General features: G+C 32.9%; 1 protein-coding gene across 2 annotated transcripts in view; it reads right to left on the bottom strand.

Moving 5' to 3' along the window:
- The window catches only part of RIMS2 (regulating synaptic membrane exocytosis 2), a 566,417-nt gene that overhangs the window by 148,886 nt on the left and 403,662 nt on the right, over positions 1–13,869 (bottom strand). The window lies entirely within an intron of this gene.

Raw genomic sequence — 13,869 nt, 5'->3', positions numbered from 1 at the left:
AACAGTAAGACAGTGGTTGCTTAGGTTTCTACATTTACACTACGAAGATCATCAGTACACCTTCAGTGATTTCTGTAGTGCACTTCAAGCAATAGTTTTAAGTTTGCTTTTCCAAACACACACACTCTTGGGGTCCCAAAGCAGCTTCACACACCACACTTCTTTGAAATAGGGACATAGGTCTGGCAATAATGCAATTCATAATGAAGCTAAACAGTGATCAGAATATTGTAGGATTGCTGACTCAGTGACCCCATCTTGTGATCTTAAGCAAAATGCTCAAATCTGGGGATCTTAAGAGGGAAAAATCTCAAGTCCAACAGCAAAGCTCAAAGAAAGAACACCAAAATTCAGAAAACAAATTAGAGTATCTATGATTACAACATCAGGGAAGTTTAAGACTATTAACCTTATCTAAATCCAGAAACTGCATTGGTTAGTATCCCAAATTTTTGTGGCTAATTTAACGATTTTTCTCTTTTCTCCACCCTATCCTTTTCTTCTATCGATATATAAATATTTGGCTTCAGGTTTAAAAAAGTCTTCCTTTAATTGAGATTAAAAAGTTTCATTTCACTAAGTGGCTATCTGTTTCATGAGGGTTTCTGATGAAAATAATCACATCTGTAATTCCTTTTTTCTTTGATTATTATATGTCTTCAAAAAACTTAAGATGTGCCTTTAAATAATCTGAGATTAGAAAACAAATTACATTGTTAAAAATTTTACAAAATAATACATCAAGAATTTGTGGAGTGATCATTAAAAATTTACATTTTATAATTGGATTTCTTCTAAATTTTATCCTTGTAAAGGTACATGTTAAATTTGCTTTCCAGTTAAATTTAAGAATTAAAGACATTTGTGCAATGTCTTAATCAAATTTTTATTAATAGTGAGAGATTTCCAACAAAAACTATTCCTTGTTGAAACTATCTAAATAATTGATGACAATGTAAATAAAATGTATTTGCACAAAATACATACAGAGGTATCATAAATGTAGTCTGAACATAAATCAAAATATTATCTGAGGCCTTTTTCTGATTGAAGCTAAAGAAGTATATTACTTACCTATTAGAAATCTATTTATAAAATTAACTATATTTTGCCAAATCATCAAAGAAAGGAAAAAAATATTTTTGATAACTATCCTATTGAATCCTGGTTTACAAACTTTTCTTCTAAAAAAATACAAACACTGTGGAAGAGGCACAACAAAACAAAAGATGATTATGGACAATAATGATGACAGTGACAGAAATAACATATTCCAAATGGACAAAGTTTAAAAGGGCAAATTCATGTACTCTTTAAACGCTACAGTCACCAGTTAGGCATGTACCAAATTAAGTATAATAAAAAAAGGTATAATCAGTGTATGCAGCTGTTTTCTCACTTTGAAGTAACAATTACACAAGAAAAAGCAGAGCTATTTGTGTGCTTATTTTCTAGATTCAGTAGGATAGAGTATAAAACAGTTTACTGATGTCTTTCAAAAGTCAAAGGAATAGGAATAGAAATTGTTAAAATGCATCGAGATAAGAATATGTAATACTTTGTTATAATATTATTTTCAAAGGCAGTACAATTCAAAAAGAAGATACTGTCTTTGGTTTTATTTTACCTGCTCTTTCAAGAGTCTAATAACTGCAAAAACACTTTTCAGAGTGACAGTAATAAACTAGCTGTTGACAAAAAAATTAATGGTCATTTATATGAAAGTTTTCCAAAGTAACTGATGTACAAATATTAAAAGAAAATTATTTAAAAATAAAACATATTCGGTACTGTGTATTAAAAGGCTTTACAATGGTCATATTTTTGACCCTGGAATTTCACTTCCCAGGATCTTTCCTAAAGAAATAAATCAATGTGCAAAGATGTACATACATATTCATTACACCATTGTTTGATAATTGCAAACGCCAGGGAAAAGAAACTCCAAATGTCCAAAATAGGGGATTAGTTAACGGCATTTATGGTGTATCTACAGAATATTATACACTCACAAAAAATGATGAGAACAGTGTGCATGTGCATTCACATATATAAATTACATAAAATAAAGACACTGCAATTAGTAATTATAAAACACTAAATGGAAGATATGGTACTATAGTTTGTAGTTTAAAAAACCATATATATTCATAAAAACATATATGCACAAAATTGACAAAAAAGACAAAGACATGGAGTGAAAAACATTTAAGATTTACACACCAGAGTAGTTATCAGTTATCACTGGTTATTAGAAGTTAGTATAAGTGCTTTTGGTTTTTTATTTGGGTTAATATATAGTTTATAAAGTATCCACAATGATTATACATTATACAGAAAAAACATTTTAAAAACACACAAAATATAATGTTTATGTGAACAAGGACAAATTATCCAGTTTGAAAACTTTGTATTTTTGTAATGATTTGATAGAATGCTTTGGAAATAAACGTTAAATAATTTTTAAGATGCAAATATGCAATCATTCATTATTTAATTTATCTTAGGGACAAATATTTGTTAAATAAAAGCTGTGGGTATATTGATTAAAAGTGGTACAAAATAAGAAATACTGCCAAATGCAATAAAGTGCAGATCTTTCCAATTTTTATGAATGTTAATACAAAAAATGATCTGACATGTTTTTAAATTTTCCATATTAGTTTTTTCAAGTGTAGGACTTAAGAAACTATGCAACAAAAATTAAAGAAGTTACTTTAAAATGATTTCTTCACAGTCACTTGCCTATAATGAATTTTCTCATATTTTTAGACAAAAACTTTATCATATACTAGAACCACATAAAAAGTACACTTTTGTTAGCTAAATTATTTGTTAAAAGAGATGTATTGCAGGGAATAACAAATATTGGAACACATTAAATTGAGAAAAAATATGGAAATAAATATTGTGAAAAAATTGAAAATTATGCACCAGATTATTTTGTATTACTACTAGGGCAAATAGAAGCATTTTCTTTTAAAGTGTAAATAAACTTAGTCTTAACTGTGCAACTAAGATACACGAATTTTGAGGAATAATTATTTAAAAATCAATCAACTTTGAGGATTTTTCTACTGCTGTCACTAGGAAATAACACATTTGGAATGAAAGAAAATATAATTTATTTTTCTTATAATGTGTTTACTTATTTGCTCCTAGGAATGCAGGAAAACTGAACTTCATAGTTGCCTAAGTAAAATGTGGAATTAAATGAAACATAAGAGTTCTAGAAACTTATAAACTGTGTCCTACTGTGAGGTTCATAGTTATGCGCTATAGTCTTTTGAATTATGTTCTAAACCTTTATGATCTGTTTTAGATACTTAAGTTACCTGTGTATCTGTTTCTCTATTAACTCTCTGCCATATTCATTAAATAATACTTCAAAGGAGATGTTATAGATAAATTTCAGACTCCTTTCACTATAGTCAAAAGAAACTAATATGCAAGCTACTTTAGGACATAAGTTATAAGGAGTGATCTACTGATCTCAGGAAACAGAGTATGTCTACTTTTGACATCTACATTCAGTGAACAGACTTACTGAGATTTTATTATTCAGAGGACTTGGATTTTAGCACCATTTTAGGTTTCAACATGTAAAATCAGGATGTACTTGGGATCACGGTGGAAGATCAGGGTTTTGTCCATGGAGAGTGCAGAGGAGGTAATCATCACAGAGTTGATAGGGCTTTGGAATTGCCCAGATTTAGGGTAATGAGTATATTTATGATACATAGGATTGAATAAAATCTTAAAAACAGCACTGGTTTAGAAGGTGAGAGTCAAGACTTGGGCTCGAGTCTTAATTTCATGAGCCCTATAACTGCAAGCACTTCATTTCACCCTTCTGAGCATAAAGTTCATCATCTGTAAAATGAATAATTTTGGACCAGACACTCATTATGATTCCTTCTGCTCTACAACTCTCTGGTTAGTTAATTCTGAAGGCAAATGATGTTTGTTTGTTCTTTTGTATTGTAATACCTACTTCATCAATATAGATAATGTAAAGTGTACTAGAAATTCTTGCTCTATTTGCCCTGGTATTGCATTCTTTAAAGTTTCCTTTATAGAATGTGTGTATGCATGTGTGTGTGTGTGTGTGTGTGTGTGTGTGTGTGTGTGTGTGTGTGTGTGTGTGTGTGTGTGTGTGTACAGAGGCAGGGAGAGGAATGGGATGAAGGAAGGGAGGGAAGGAGAAAGGCAAACAAAGAGGAAGGGAGGGAAAGAGAAAATTGAAAAGCTCATTAAACCAGGAACTTTGCCCAGGAAAAAAATCATAAAGGTGATCTAATCTAGAAGCATCTTTTAGACTAGCTAAAGTGTAACTGTTTCACCTACATATTGATACATTTGTTGCAGGGTGTACAGTGACATCTTTAGGAGAAAATGTTTAGCAACCTTCTAATAACTTCATTATTTTAAACTTGTTAGTCACAATTCCTATATCTTTAAAATAACCTTTAGTTCAGAGGATAAACTAAATCCTAAAATGAAAGGCCTTAAAGAAGGAATGCAATGATTATCATTAAAATTGCTTCTAAAAAAAAATGCAATAACCATTGATAAAAGATAAAAACATGAGTCAGATTCATCAGGTTAATAAACTATTTCTCATATGTGTTCAGCACTTTGGAATGTTCTGACTTTTCCCTGATAGCTAAAATCTACATTAAGGAAGAGATAATCCACAGAGTAGCACGTATTATTACCATGAGTATGACTTGTCTCCTACTGTGTTTTGGTATGACACAATTATCACAGACCACTGTGTCCCACATCTGGGGCCTAATTAACATATCCTTAAGATATATTTCAACTACATCCACTCTTTACACACATCAAAAGATTGCACAGAAGATATGAAAGGAGCATAATAAAGAAATTTAAATGCATCTTTACATTTGTTTGTTTAGAAAAAAATAGAAATTTAAATATACTTAGAAATATTGACAGTTAATTTAAAAATCATGAAAAAATAAAAATATCCATCACATAAAAACTGGGATGAGATCTATGCTGGAAAAGAGACCCGTATAATTCTTCTTATGTATATTAGTGTGGTAATTAATAATAAATCTATATATACCCTTGAATGAAGGATTTAGATATATGGCTTTCAAATAGTACTTGTGCTTGGACATCAAGCTGTATTTCTTTCTCCAAGGATGCTAATATTGATTACTATTGGTCAATGGTACAAGAATCACTATATGGAGCAACTAATGTTACACAGTATACAACTCCCTCAGAATTCAAAGAAATGCATCCTAAATATTTCATGAATAGGGACATGTTACAAAACATTCCTGTTCAATACTGAGAAGAAAGAGGAATAAAATTTAGATGAGATCACTCAGAGAAAGAAGGATGAGGATTAGATGAAGAGGCATCAGGAGAGACTAACCTAAGTTAGAGACTGAAATGAATTTCATTCAACTTTCCAAATACCCACATGGTAATATCAGTTGCACTGAGGATCCTTAAATAAAACTGCAAATTGGATTGAGTGGTCTCCACTGACATTAGTGTTCCCTTTCTGAATTCCTCTCTTCCTGCTCTCCTCTTCCTAGACCTCTAGTATTGTTCTTTCATGTTGTTCGCAGTAAAATGTCCCCTCTTGCATTCTCCACCTTGTCACAGATAAAATGCCCATTTCCTGAGGTTAAGGGCATGGATTCTGGCACCAAATCTGATTCCTTCAGTTTAAATTCCAGCTTTAAATGACTGGAGTAAGTTATTTAACTGATCCGTATCTGAATTTTTCAATTTATAAACTAGAATTAAAAATAGTATTTACAAAGGGTGGGAAACTCAGTTATGGATTAAAATAATTTATACTACAGTGACTTAAAATTATCCAAAATGTTGACAGCATTTCTGAAATCTGTGATTGAGGAAATGCAAAGTTCAAGTTGGTTTTGATCACTGAGTCCTAGTTTTGCAACTACTCCAAGCCCAAACCCTCCCAATCCCCTTGTTTGAGCTAGTTCTTACACTGGGTCTCCCAAGAGTAAAATCTATAGTATGTGGAATTAACTTCCAAGTCATCAATTATTCATCACCATTCCAAGTTTGGTAAGTGGGGCCCACCGTATCTAGTATAAAAACAATGGATTTTTACATGATGTGAGCATTTGTGCCTGTATAAGTGAGCCTTATATATTTGCGCTATAAAGTTAGAATACCCAAATGTAGAGAGCCTCTTACTGTATCTCCAATACTGAGTCAAGTGCAATATGTTATCTGGTTACTGCTGGTTCCCTCTTATTTCACGGTGACTTTACTCAAAGAAAAACTTTATCACTGAGTACTGTAGTTAAGTCTGATATTATGAAACTTATGTCTCAAAGGTTCCCCCAAATGTCATATTTGCCAAACCCAGTGATCATTCCTCAGAACCATTCTACTGGCCCTCACTGCAGCATTGGATATAATTACTACACTATCCTTGACATTCTCTCCTTCAACTGTTTGGCCGTGCACTTTAATGCCACTCCTTTAGTTCACTCTTTACCAGACATTGTGTTGGCTCATGTTTCTCAGTCCATCTTTCAAATACATACATTTCCTAAAGTTTTATTCTATCCCTGAGTGATTCTGTCTAAATCCACAGCTTCAACTGTCACTTCCATGATGAGGGTTCCTACCTTCACCTTTCCTCTAACCCTAAGATTCACATTTCTGGTTATCTCCTAAATGCACCTAAAATCCCCATCAGCACCTAAAACTCAGCTTGTCCCAAACAAGTTAAAGTTACTTCTCATGTCTGCTCTTCCTTTAGTTATCAGTAAATGTCTAAAATATCCAGAATCTATTTCTTTGGTAATTGCCTTGCTTGTTCTTGATCTTTCTTGGTTAACTGACCACTGCTTTAGACTCAAAGCTTTAGTCCTTTCTTGGTTTCCCAGCTCATCCGCTGTAGTCATCTTTTCTCTCTGAAGCTGTAGGTCAACCCTATCCATTACCATGCTCTGTGTTGGGGTGGGACTTGGCTCTTAATTGCTTGAGTTGTGTTAGATTAAGTAAGTTTTTCTATTAGCATATATTTAGTACTGTTTGAGTAATATATTAAAATTCATTTTAACTTTGTATATTTTCAATAATTTTTAAAGTCAGATTTATTACGGCATAATTTACAAAAATTAATATTCACACTACTTAGGTACAAAGGTCTATGACATTTGATAAATATATATAGTCATGCAGCCTCGCTGCAAGCTACAGAGTATTTCTGTCACCCTAAAGTGTTCCCTGGTGTAGCTTTGCTGTCAGTCCTCTCTCTGCCAGCTCGGATAACCACTGATCAGATTTTGATCTAGCTTTTAATTTTTCTTCAATAATGTTTTTACACTAAAATTTTATTTGAACAAGGCATAGCAAATGAAATGTAACAACGCTTTTAAAAATACACAGTTAAAATCTTGCATTCTAGAACTTGATACTAATGTTCTGGCACAATTAAGTTCTTAACACTGATAGTAATACTCTGTACATGCCAGGAATTGTGCTAAGAGCTTTGCATGTGTTATAATTATGTTACTCAATCAGCACAGCTGTTTGTGGTAGGACTTATTATTTTTTCAATTTTACTCATTAGAAAATTTGTAAGGTGGCTGACATTGGTCTGTTCTCCAAAACTTATAATCTGAAATATTTAGTCATGAAATGACTCTCTCTCAACACACCACTCTCAACTCTTGTTTAATTCTTTTTTCTTCCCAATGTTCTCCCTTTTAAAACTTCCCTTTTTCGTTTCTAGCTGAATCTCCTCTTTGACTAATTTTCTTTTTTGGTAATGTTTCTTCAACTTATTTCCCTATGAGCCCAATCTTAACCTGTGATATAGTCATTTTTAATCTGTAATCTTCCTTTTAGAGATTCCTTCTGATTCTCATCCCTTACTTTGAATTGGTCAATCAACTTCCTTCACACTCTGCATGACCTTATAATCTATGACTAGGTTCTTCCCATCAGTTGCATCATGTAATTAATTAATGCAATACTTCTATTTATTGTCTTTCATTTTCCGTTAAACTTTGCTTTTCCCATTATTAGTTCCCTTCCTCATCCCTACCCTCACATCCCACACCCCATCGCCTCAAGCCTTCAAGCAGGCTGATAAAAGAAACCACCATCTGTCAAGTCACATCTTTCTCTTCAGCTAAATTATAACCTAATTTACATTCCCTTGGCAATTATCTCCAATATATTCATGCCAACTTATCCTTTTTTATATTAAACCTATTTGTTGCTCATGCCAACCCATTTGTATTACAATATTTTTATAGATATTAAAATATAGACCTTTAAACAAGCAAAGAGGAAGAAAGTGATCTGAAAACAATCATGATGTGCTTTTACCATGATTTATGAATATTCAGCAAGTATTGTGTATATGTTAATACTTATTAAATAACTTGCTTACTAACTTGGCTTAACAATATGTACACTTTCCTTTCAACTGAAATAATTTAAAAAATATATTTTAACCATAACTACCATCCAGAGCTATACTTTTTTTTTGCGGTACGCGGGCCTCTCAGTGTTGTGGCCTCTCCCGTGGCGGAGCACAGGCTCCAGACGCGCAGGCTCAGCGGCCATGGCTCACGGGCCCAGCCGCTCCGCGACATGTGGGATCTTCCCGGACCGGGGCACGAACCCGTGTTCCCTACATCGGCAGGCGGACTCTCAACCACTGCGCCACCAGGGAAAGCCCACTGTAAAATATTTTTCTGAAAAGGCATTTAAGTGTCAGTGGCAGATGAGTTTTAAATATTTCAGATTTCCAGACAGATGAGTAAAGAAAGTATAGCTCTGGGGTTTCCCAGGTGGAGCAGTGGTTGAGAGTCCGCCTGCCGATGCAGGGGACACGGGTTCGTGCCCCGGTCCGGGAAGATCCCACATGCCGCGGAGCGGCTGGGCCCGTGAGCCATGGCCGCTGAGCCTGCGCGTCCGGAGCCTGTGCTCCCAACGGGAGAGGCCACAACACTGAGAGGCCCGCGTACCGCAAAAAAAAAAAAAAAAAATTTTACAGCAAAAATAATTCTTCTCCTGAAATTTAAATGCCCTTATTTTACCTTTTGTTTATTGATCTTAATTACGTATGTATCTCCTGGCTCCTTTACATAGTTGGGTTCTTCTTATTCTTCTGGTTTAGTTCAGATATTACTTCTTCAGACAAGACTTCCTGGATCACTCCATTTAAAATAACTTCTTCCTCATTCCAGTTGCAATAGGTTACATAAGTGTTTTTAATAGCACTTATAACTATCTAAACTTACCGAATTTAGTGGCCATTAACCCTCCCAAAAATATAATTTTCACAACGGGAGAGACCTTGTCTGCTGTTGTCATTGTTATATCCCCAGCACCTAGAATAACACCTGACATATAATAAATATTCAGTAGATATTTGTTGAACAATGAATTTTCAGGCTGTGAAATACCTTTGTATCACTGGAATAAGAATTTCAGAAATACCTCTCTTTTAATTCAGCCAATTGTGATATATGATAGTTTAATATGCCATTATGATACCTATAGAATTATGCATCTGGCATAGTCAAACTTGCAGATTGTGTATTTCATAAAGGTATCTTAATAACCTCTGCTTTGGATATTTCTTCCTCTCCTAATAAAGACTATCATTATTTACACAGCAAACCTAGAATTAACTATAATTCTGAGTAGAAAATATATACATTGGTGTTCAAAAAACACTGAGAAGGAATTTGAATAGTTTGAACAATTCATGACATATGTATTAAAAGTAACTTTTTAGCTACCTGCCAGACACTTTATGAAAAATTTATCTAATCTTTAAAACAATCTTTCACTCCTATATAAGAAAAATGGTAGCTCACAGTTTTTTTTGTTTATTTTTCCTTTTTTGGCATTCATTTGCTTACTGTTGAAATAGAAATTTTTTCATTTTGGCTTGTCATTTGTTTTTATTCTTCTGAGGATTGAAAGTATATGCATAGGCGCACACACACACACACACACACAAATTATCAACTCTCTTTTACTAAAGACGAAGCTGGAACTTGGAGAGATTATGATGCCTAAGATCACAGAGGCCTTCAAATCTCACACTTTACTGCTACATCAGCATTCATGCTTCCTTAATAGGACAATAGAGGATAAAACATTACTTGTTTGACTGTCCTTTAAGTAAAGCATATTTGTTTTTTAAAAATATCTAGAATTAAGTAGTTTGTCTTGTTTTTCGTGCTACAGATGGACAACCAAACTGGTCAATAAGCACAGTCCAATGCCCAGCTCTACTATTAAAATATTTTTCTCTCCATTTTTAAACAATCCTAGAAGTGGGTATATTATCTGAACTCCTTACTCATTCATTGTTTACGTAGATTATTGATATATTAAATTTAGATTCAAAACGCTATTGCAAAACCCGTGATTTTGCTAATAACAAACATAAATCATAAGTGAAGAGCTAAATAAGTATATCTTTCTGAAAAAATAACCTTTGGTATAATTTTTTTTAGTAGTAATAATTTAAAAGAACTACCATTTTTTGATTATCTAGTATGGACAAAACTCCATGACAAGTTCTTTACAAGTATTACTACTTTCAGTTTTTTTCAAATTACAAAAAATATAGAAATAATTGTTTCTCATTTCTATGTCAATAAAATTATTCAGTTAGATGGCTGGATATATATCATAATTTATTTACCCATTCCTCCATTACTTAACATTCACGGTAGCATCCTTTTTGTTGCTACAAATAATGCTTTAGTGAAACTTGTACATACAATTTTATCTGAATCTCTATTTGCACCATATCAGAATCTGCAAATATTTTTAAGGCCCTTGGTGTATATTAAAAAAATTGCTTTTTAGAAATATTAAATTATGCTGCCACTATTTTACCATACTCTCCCCAGCATTAAAATGCTGTTTTTTAACTAGGTAAAACATAGTATCTTTAAAAAAAAAAAAGTCACCTATATGGTTATGAAAAAAATAAAGTATTTTTTATATATTTACTGACCACTGAATTTCTTGTTTAGTGAAATGTCTGTATATGTCTTTTGCCCATTTTTCTATTAGAGTTTTATAGAATATATAATTTGTTCAACAAAGTGATTCAGGTGTTAAGGCTTTTAATACTCTGAGTTGCTGCAAATAATGTTTCACAATTTGTTGTTTGCCTTTTAACTTGTTTATGCTGATTTTGATATTTTGAAGTTTATACCTGAGACACTGTAGTCAGATCTCTCTTTTTAAATTTACTTCACTGCTTTTATTCTTAGAAAGGCTTTCTCCCTCCAGAGAAAAGCTCTTTTATGCTTTCATTAAACATAATTAACTCAATCTCACCACAGTTCATTCTGTTTAATAGGAAGCTGCCCAAAGTCTCGTCCCTAGCGGGTGACAAAACTTGGTTTAGAATTCAGACCTAAATGGGTTCAATGTTCTTGCTGTTTCTATCCAACTCTCTTGCCTCAGAAATGATAACGTTCATTTCTGGTGTAGCAGTCCTGATGCACAACTTTGTACAACAACTAGCTCCTAAACTGGTAGCCACAAACTAGTATAAGATATGTGTAATGCATAAAACAAAATAAACTAATTTTATCTTTCTATCATATCATTGAAAGAATGCTTACACATCAAAATGCATTGGCTTCAATACAGCGGATTCAAAATAAAAACTGTTTTTTAATATGTTTTATACAATAATAAAATAATAGTTTCACTTGTATAGTGCTTACTATGTGCCAGACACTGTTTTTAGGTGCTTTACATATTAAATATTAACTGATTTCATCCTTAAAAAAGCAGTTTGACGTAGCAGTATTCAGTTGGCCAAAAAGTTCGTTTGGTTATTTCCGTAAGATGGCTCTAGTAGCACTTAGTTGTCTTTAACTTCATTCGAAACAATTTTGTTAGATTTTATTGTGACAGCTGTCATATCAACATGCATTTTTAAAAAACTTACCAAAATTGGTGAATTTTTGTGTAGCCATTTTAATATTGAAGATGGAAGAAAAAGAGCAACATTTTCCGCATATTACGCTTTATGATTTCAAGAAAGGTAAAAACACAACAGAAACACAAAAACGATTTGTGTACTGTCCAGAATTAGTCAACAGAAAATGCATAATCTTCCATCAGTATAATGCAAGACCGCATGTTTCTTTGACGACCAGGCAATAACTGTTACAGCTTGGCTGGGAAGTTCTGATTCATCCACTGTATTCACCAGACATTGCATCTTCAGATTTCCATTTATTTAGGTCTTTACAAAATTCTCTTAATGGAAAAAATGTCAATTCCCTGGAAGACTATAAAAGGCACCTGTAACAGTTCTTTGCTCAAAAAGATAAAAAGTTTTGGGAAGATGGAATTATGAAGTTGCCTGAAAAATGGCAGAAGGTAGTGGAACAAAACAGTAAATACATTGTTCAATAAAGTTCTTGGTGAAAATGAAAAATGTGTCTTTTATTTTTACTTAAAAACCGAAGGAACTGTTTGGCCAACCCAATATTATTATCTCCATTTTACAGGTGAGGAATCTGAGGCAGAGAGAGCAACTTTCTCAGAATCACACAGCAAGTAAGTGGTGAGACTGACCAGGCAGTCTAGCTGTATAGTCTGTGCTCTAATACTGCTTCTCAGACTGTTTCTTACCAGAACAATACTTCCTCCAACACAGATATTCTTAAAAGAGAGTTAAACTGGACAATTGGCCTAGGTAAAATTGAATGTCATAGTATTAACAGGGCATGAATAATATTTTGAGAATTTAGCAGTAACATTTTACAATCAGGATTAAGTTCTTAATGCACAGTTCACTAGCAAGATTAGGGCTAAAACTAGATCTCCTGACTTCTAATAATCTTTCCAATTTCCTCCACACCACTCCACACAAGGAAGAAATGCTCAAAACCATGTTTATTTCATGTTTGGGTATTCCTATTATTTCAAGATCCATGAACTTTCTTAACTCTCTTCTCTTATATTTGAGTATTTATAGGCTTTAAAGAATTAAGTATTACACTTTATCAATAGTAGCTTTCATATATGATGTGATGTTTTTATATATATGTACATATACATATTTCATTTGAGCCTTTTTGGTTAAAAGATCGCAATATTACTTAATGAAATGTTAAGCTTAAACTTATATAAAAAATTTCTCGAATCTACTGTGTCTCTCATAACATCTAAGTTATCTAACACAGTACTGAACATAGAGTTGACATTATGTGCCTCCTTATAAACTGAGTGATTTTCATTTTCTGATAAGATTTCAGTGTACTAGGGTTATGGTTTTCATGACTGAGCAATCTTGTACTATTTTTTTTTTTTTTTTTGGCCATGCTGTGTGTCTTGCGGGATCTTAGGTCTGACCAGGGATGGAACCCTCATCCTCGGCAGTGAAAGAGCAAAGTCCTAACCACTGGACTGCCAGGGAACTCCCCATGACTGAGCAATCTTGAGTACCTGCGTCTTAGACTTTTGTTAATAATATTAAGTCCATTAAATATAGGATGTAATGAAGAACAGAGAATATCTATAAAATAAATAGAATATGTAATGAGAAGTTTGGTAGTAAATCAATAATTGAAAATTTGGAGAAATTTCGGTAACAGTTTATATGTGCATTTATATGTATACACATATACACTTATGTTAAACTTCCCCTACAATGAATGTTATTTCTCTTTACCTTTTAGAACATAATGCAAGTAGAACAAAATGGCAAATGAAAGCTCACAGCACTCAAAATATGGTATAGAGGCCAAGCAAATATAATAAGAATTGAAGTGAAAATTTGAAATACATACCAATGGACAATATTCAGAACAATCAAAGAAACAAAAC

Source organism: Aethalodelphis obliquidens, unplaced genomic scaffold (assembly GCF_003676395.1).
Source record: "Aethalodelphis obliquidens isolate GAN/ISIS:26980383/991018 unplaced genomic scaffold, ASM367639v1 scaffold39, whole genome shotgun sequence".
NCBI classification, from domain to species: domain Eukaryota; kingdom Metazoa; phylum Chordata; class Mammalia; order Artiodactyla; family Delphinidae; genus Aethalodelphis; species Aethalodelphis obliquidens.
The sequence above is the reverse complement of the archived record's forward strand: the minus strand, read 5'-3'. Positions and strand labels throughout refer to the sequence as shown.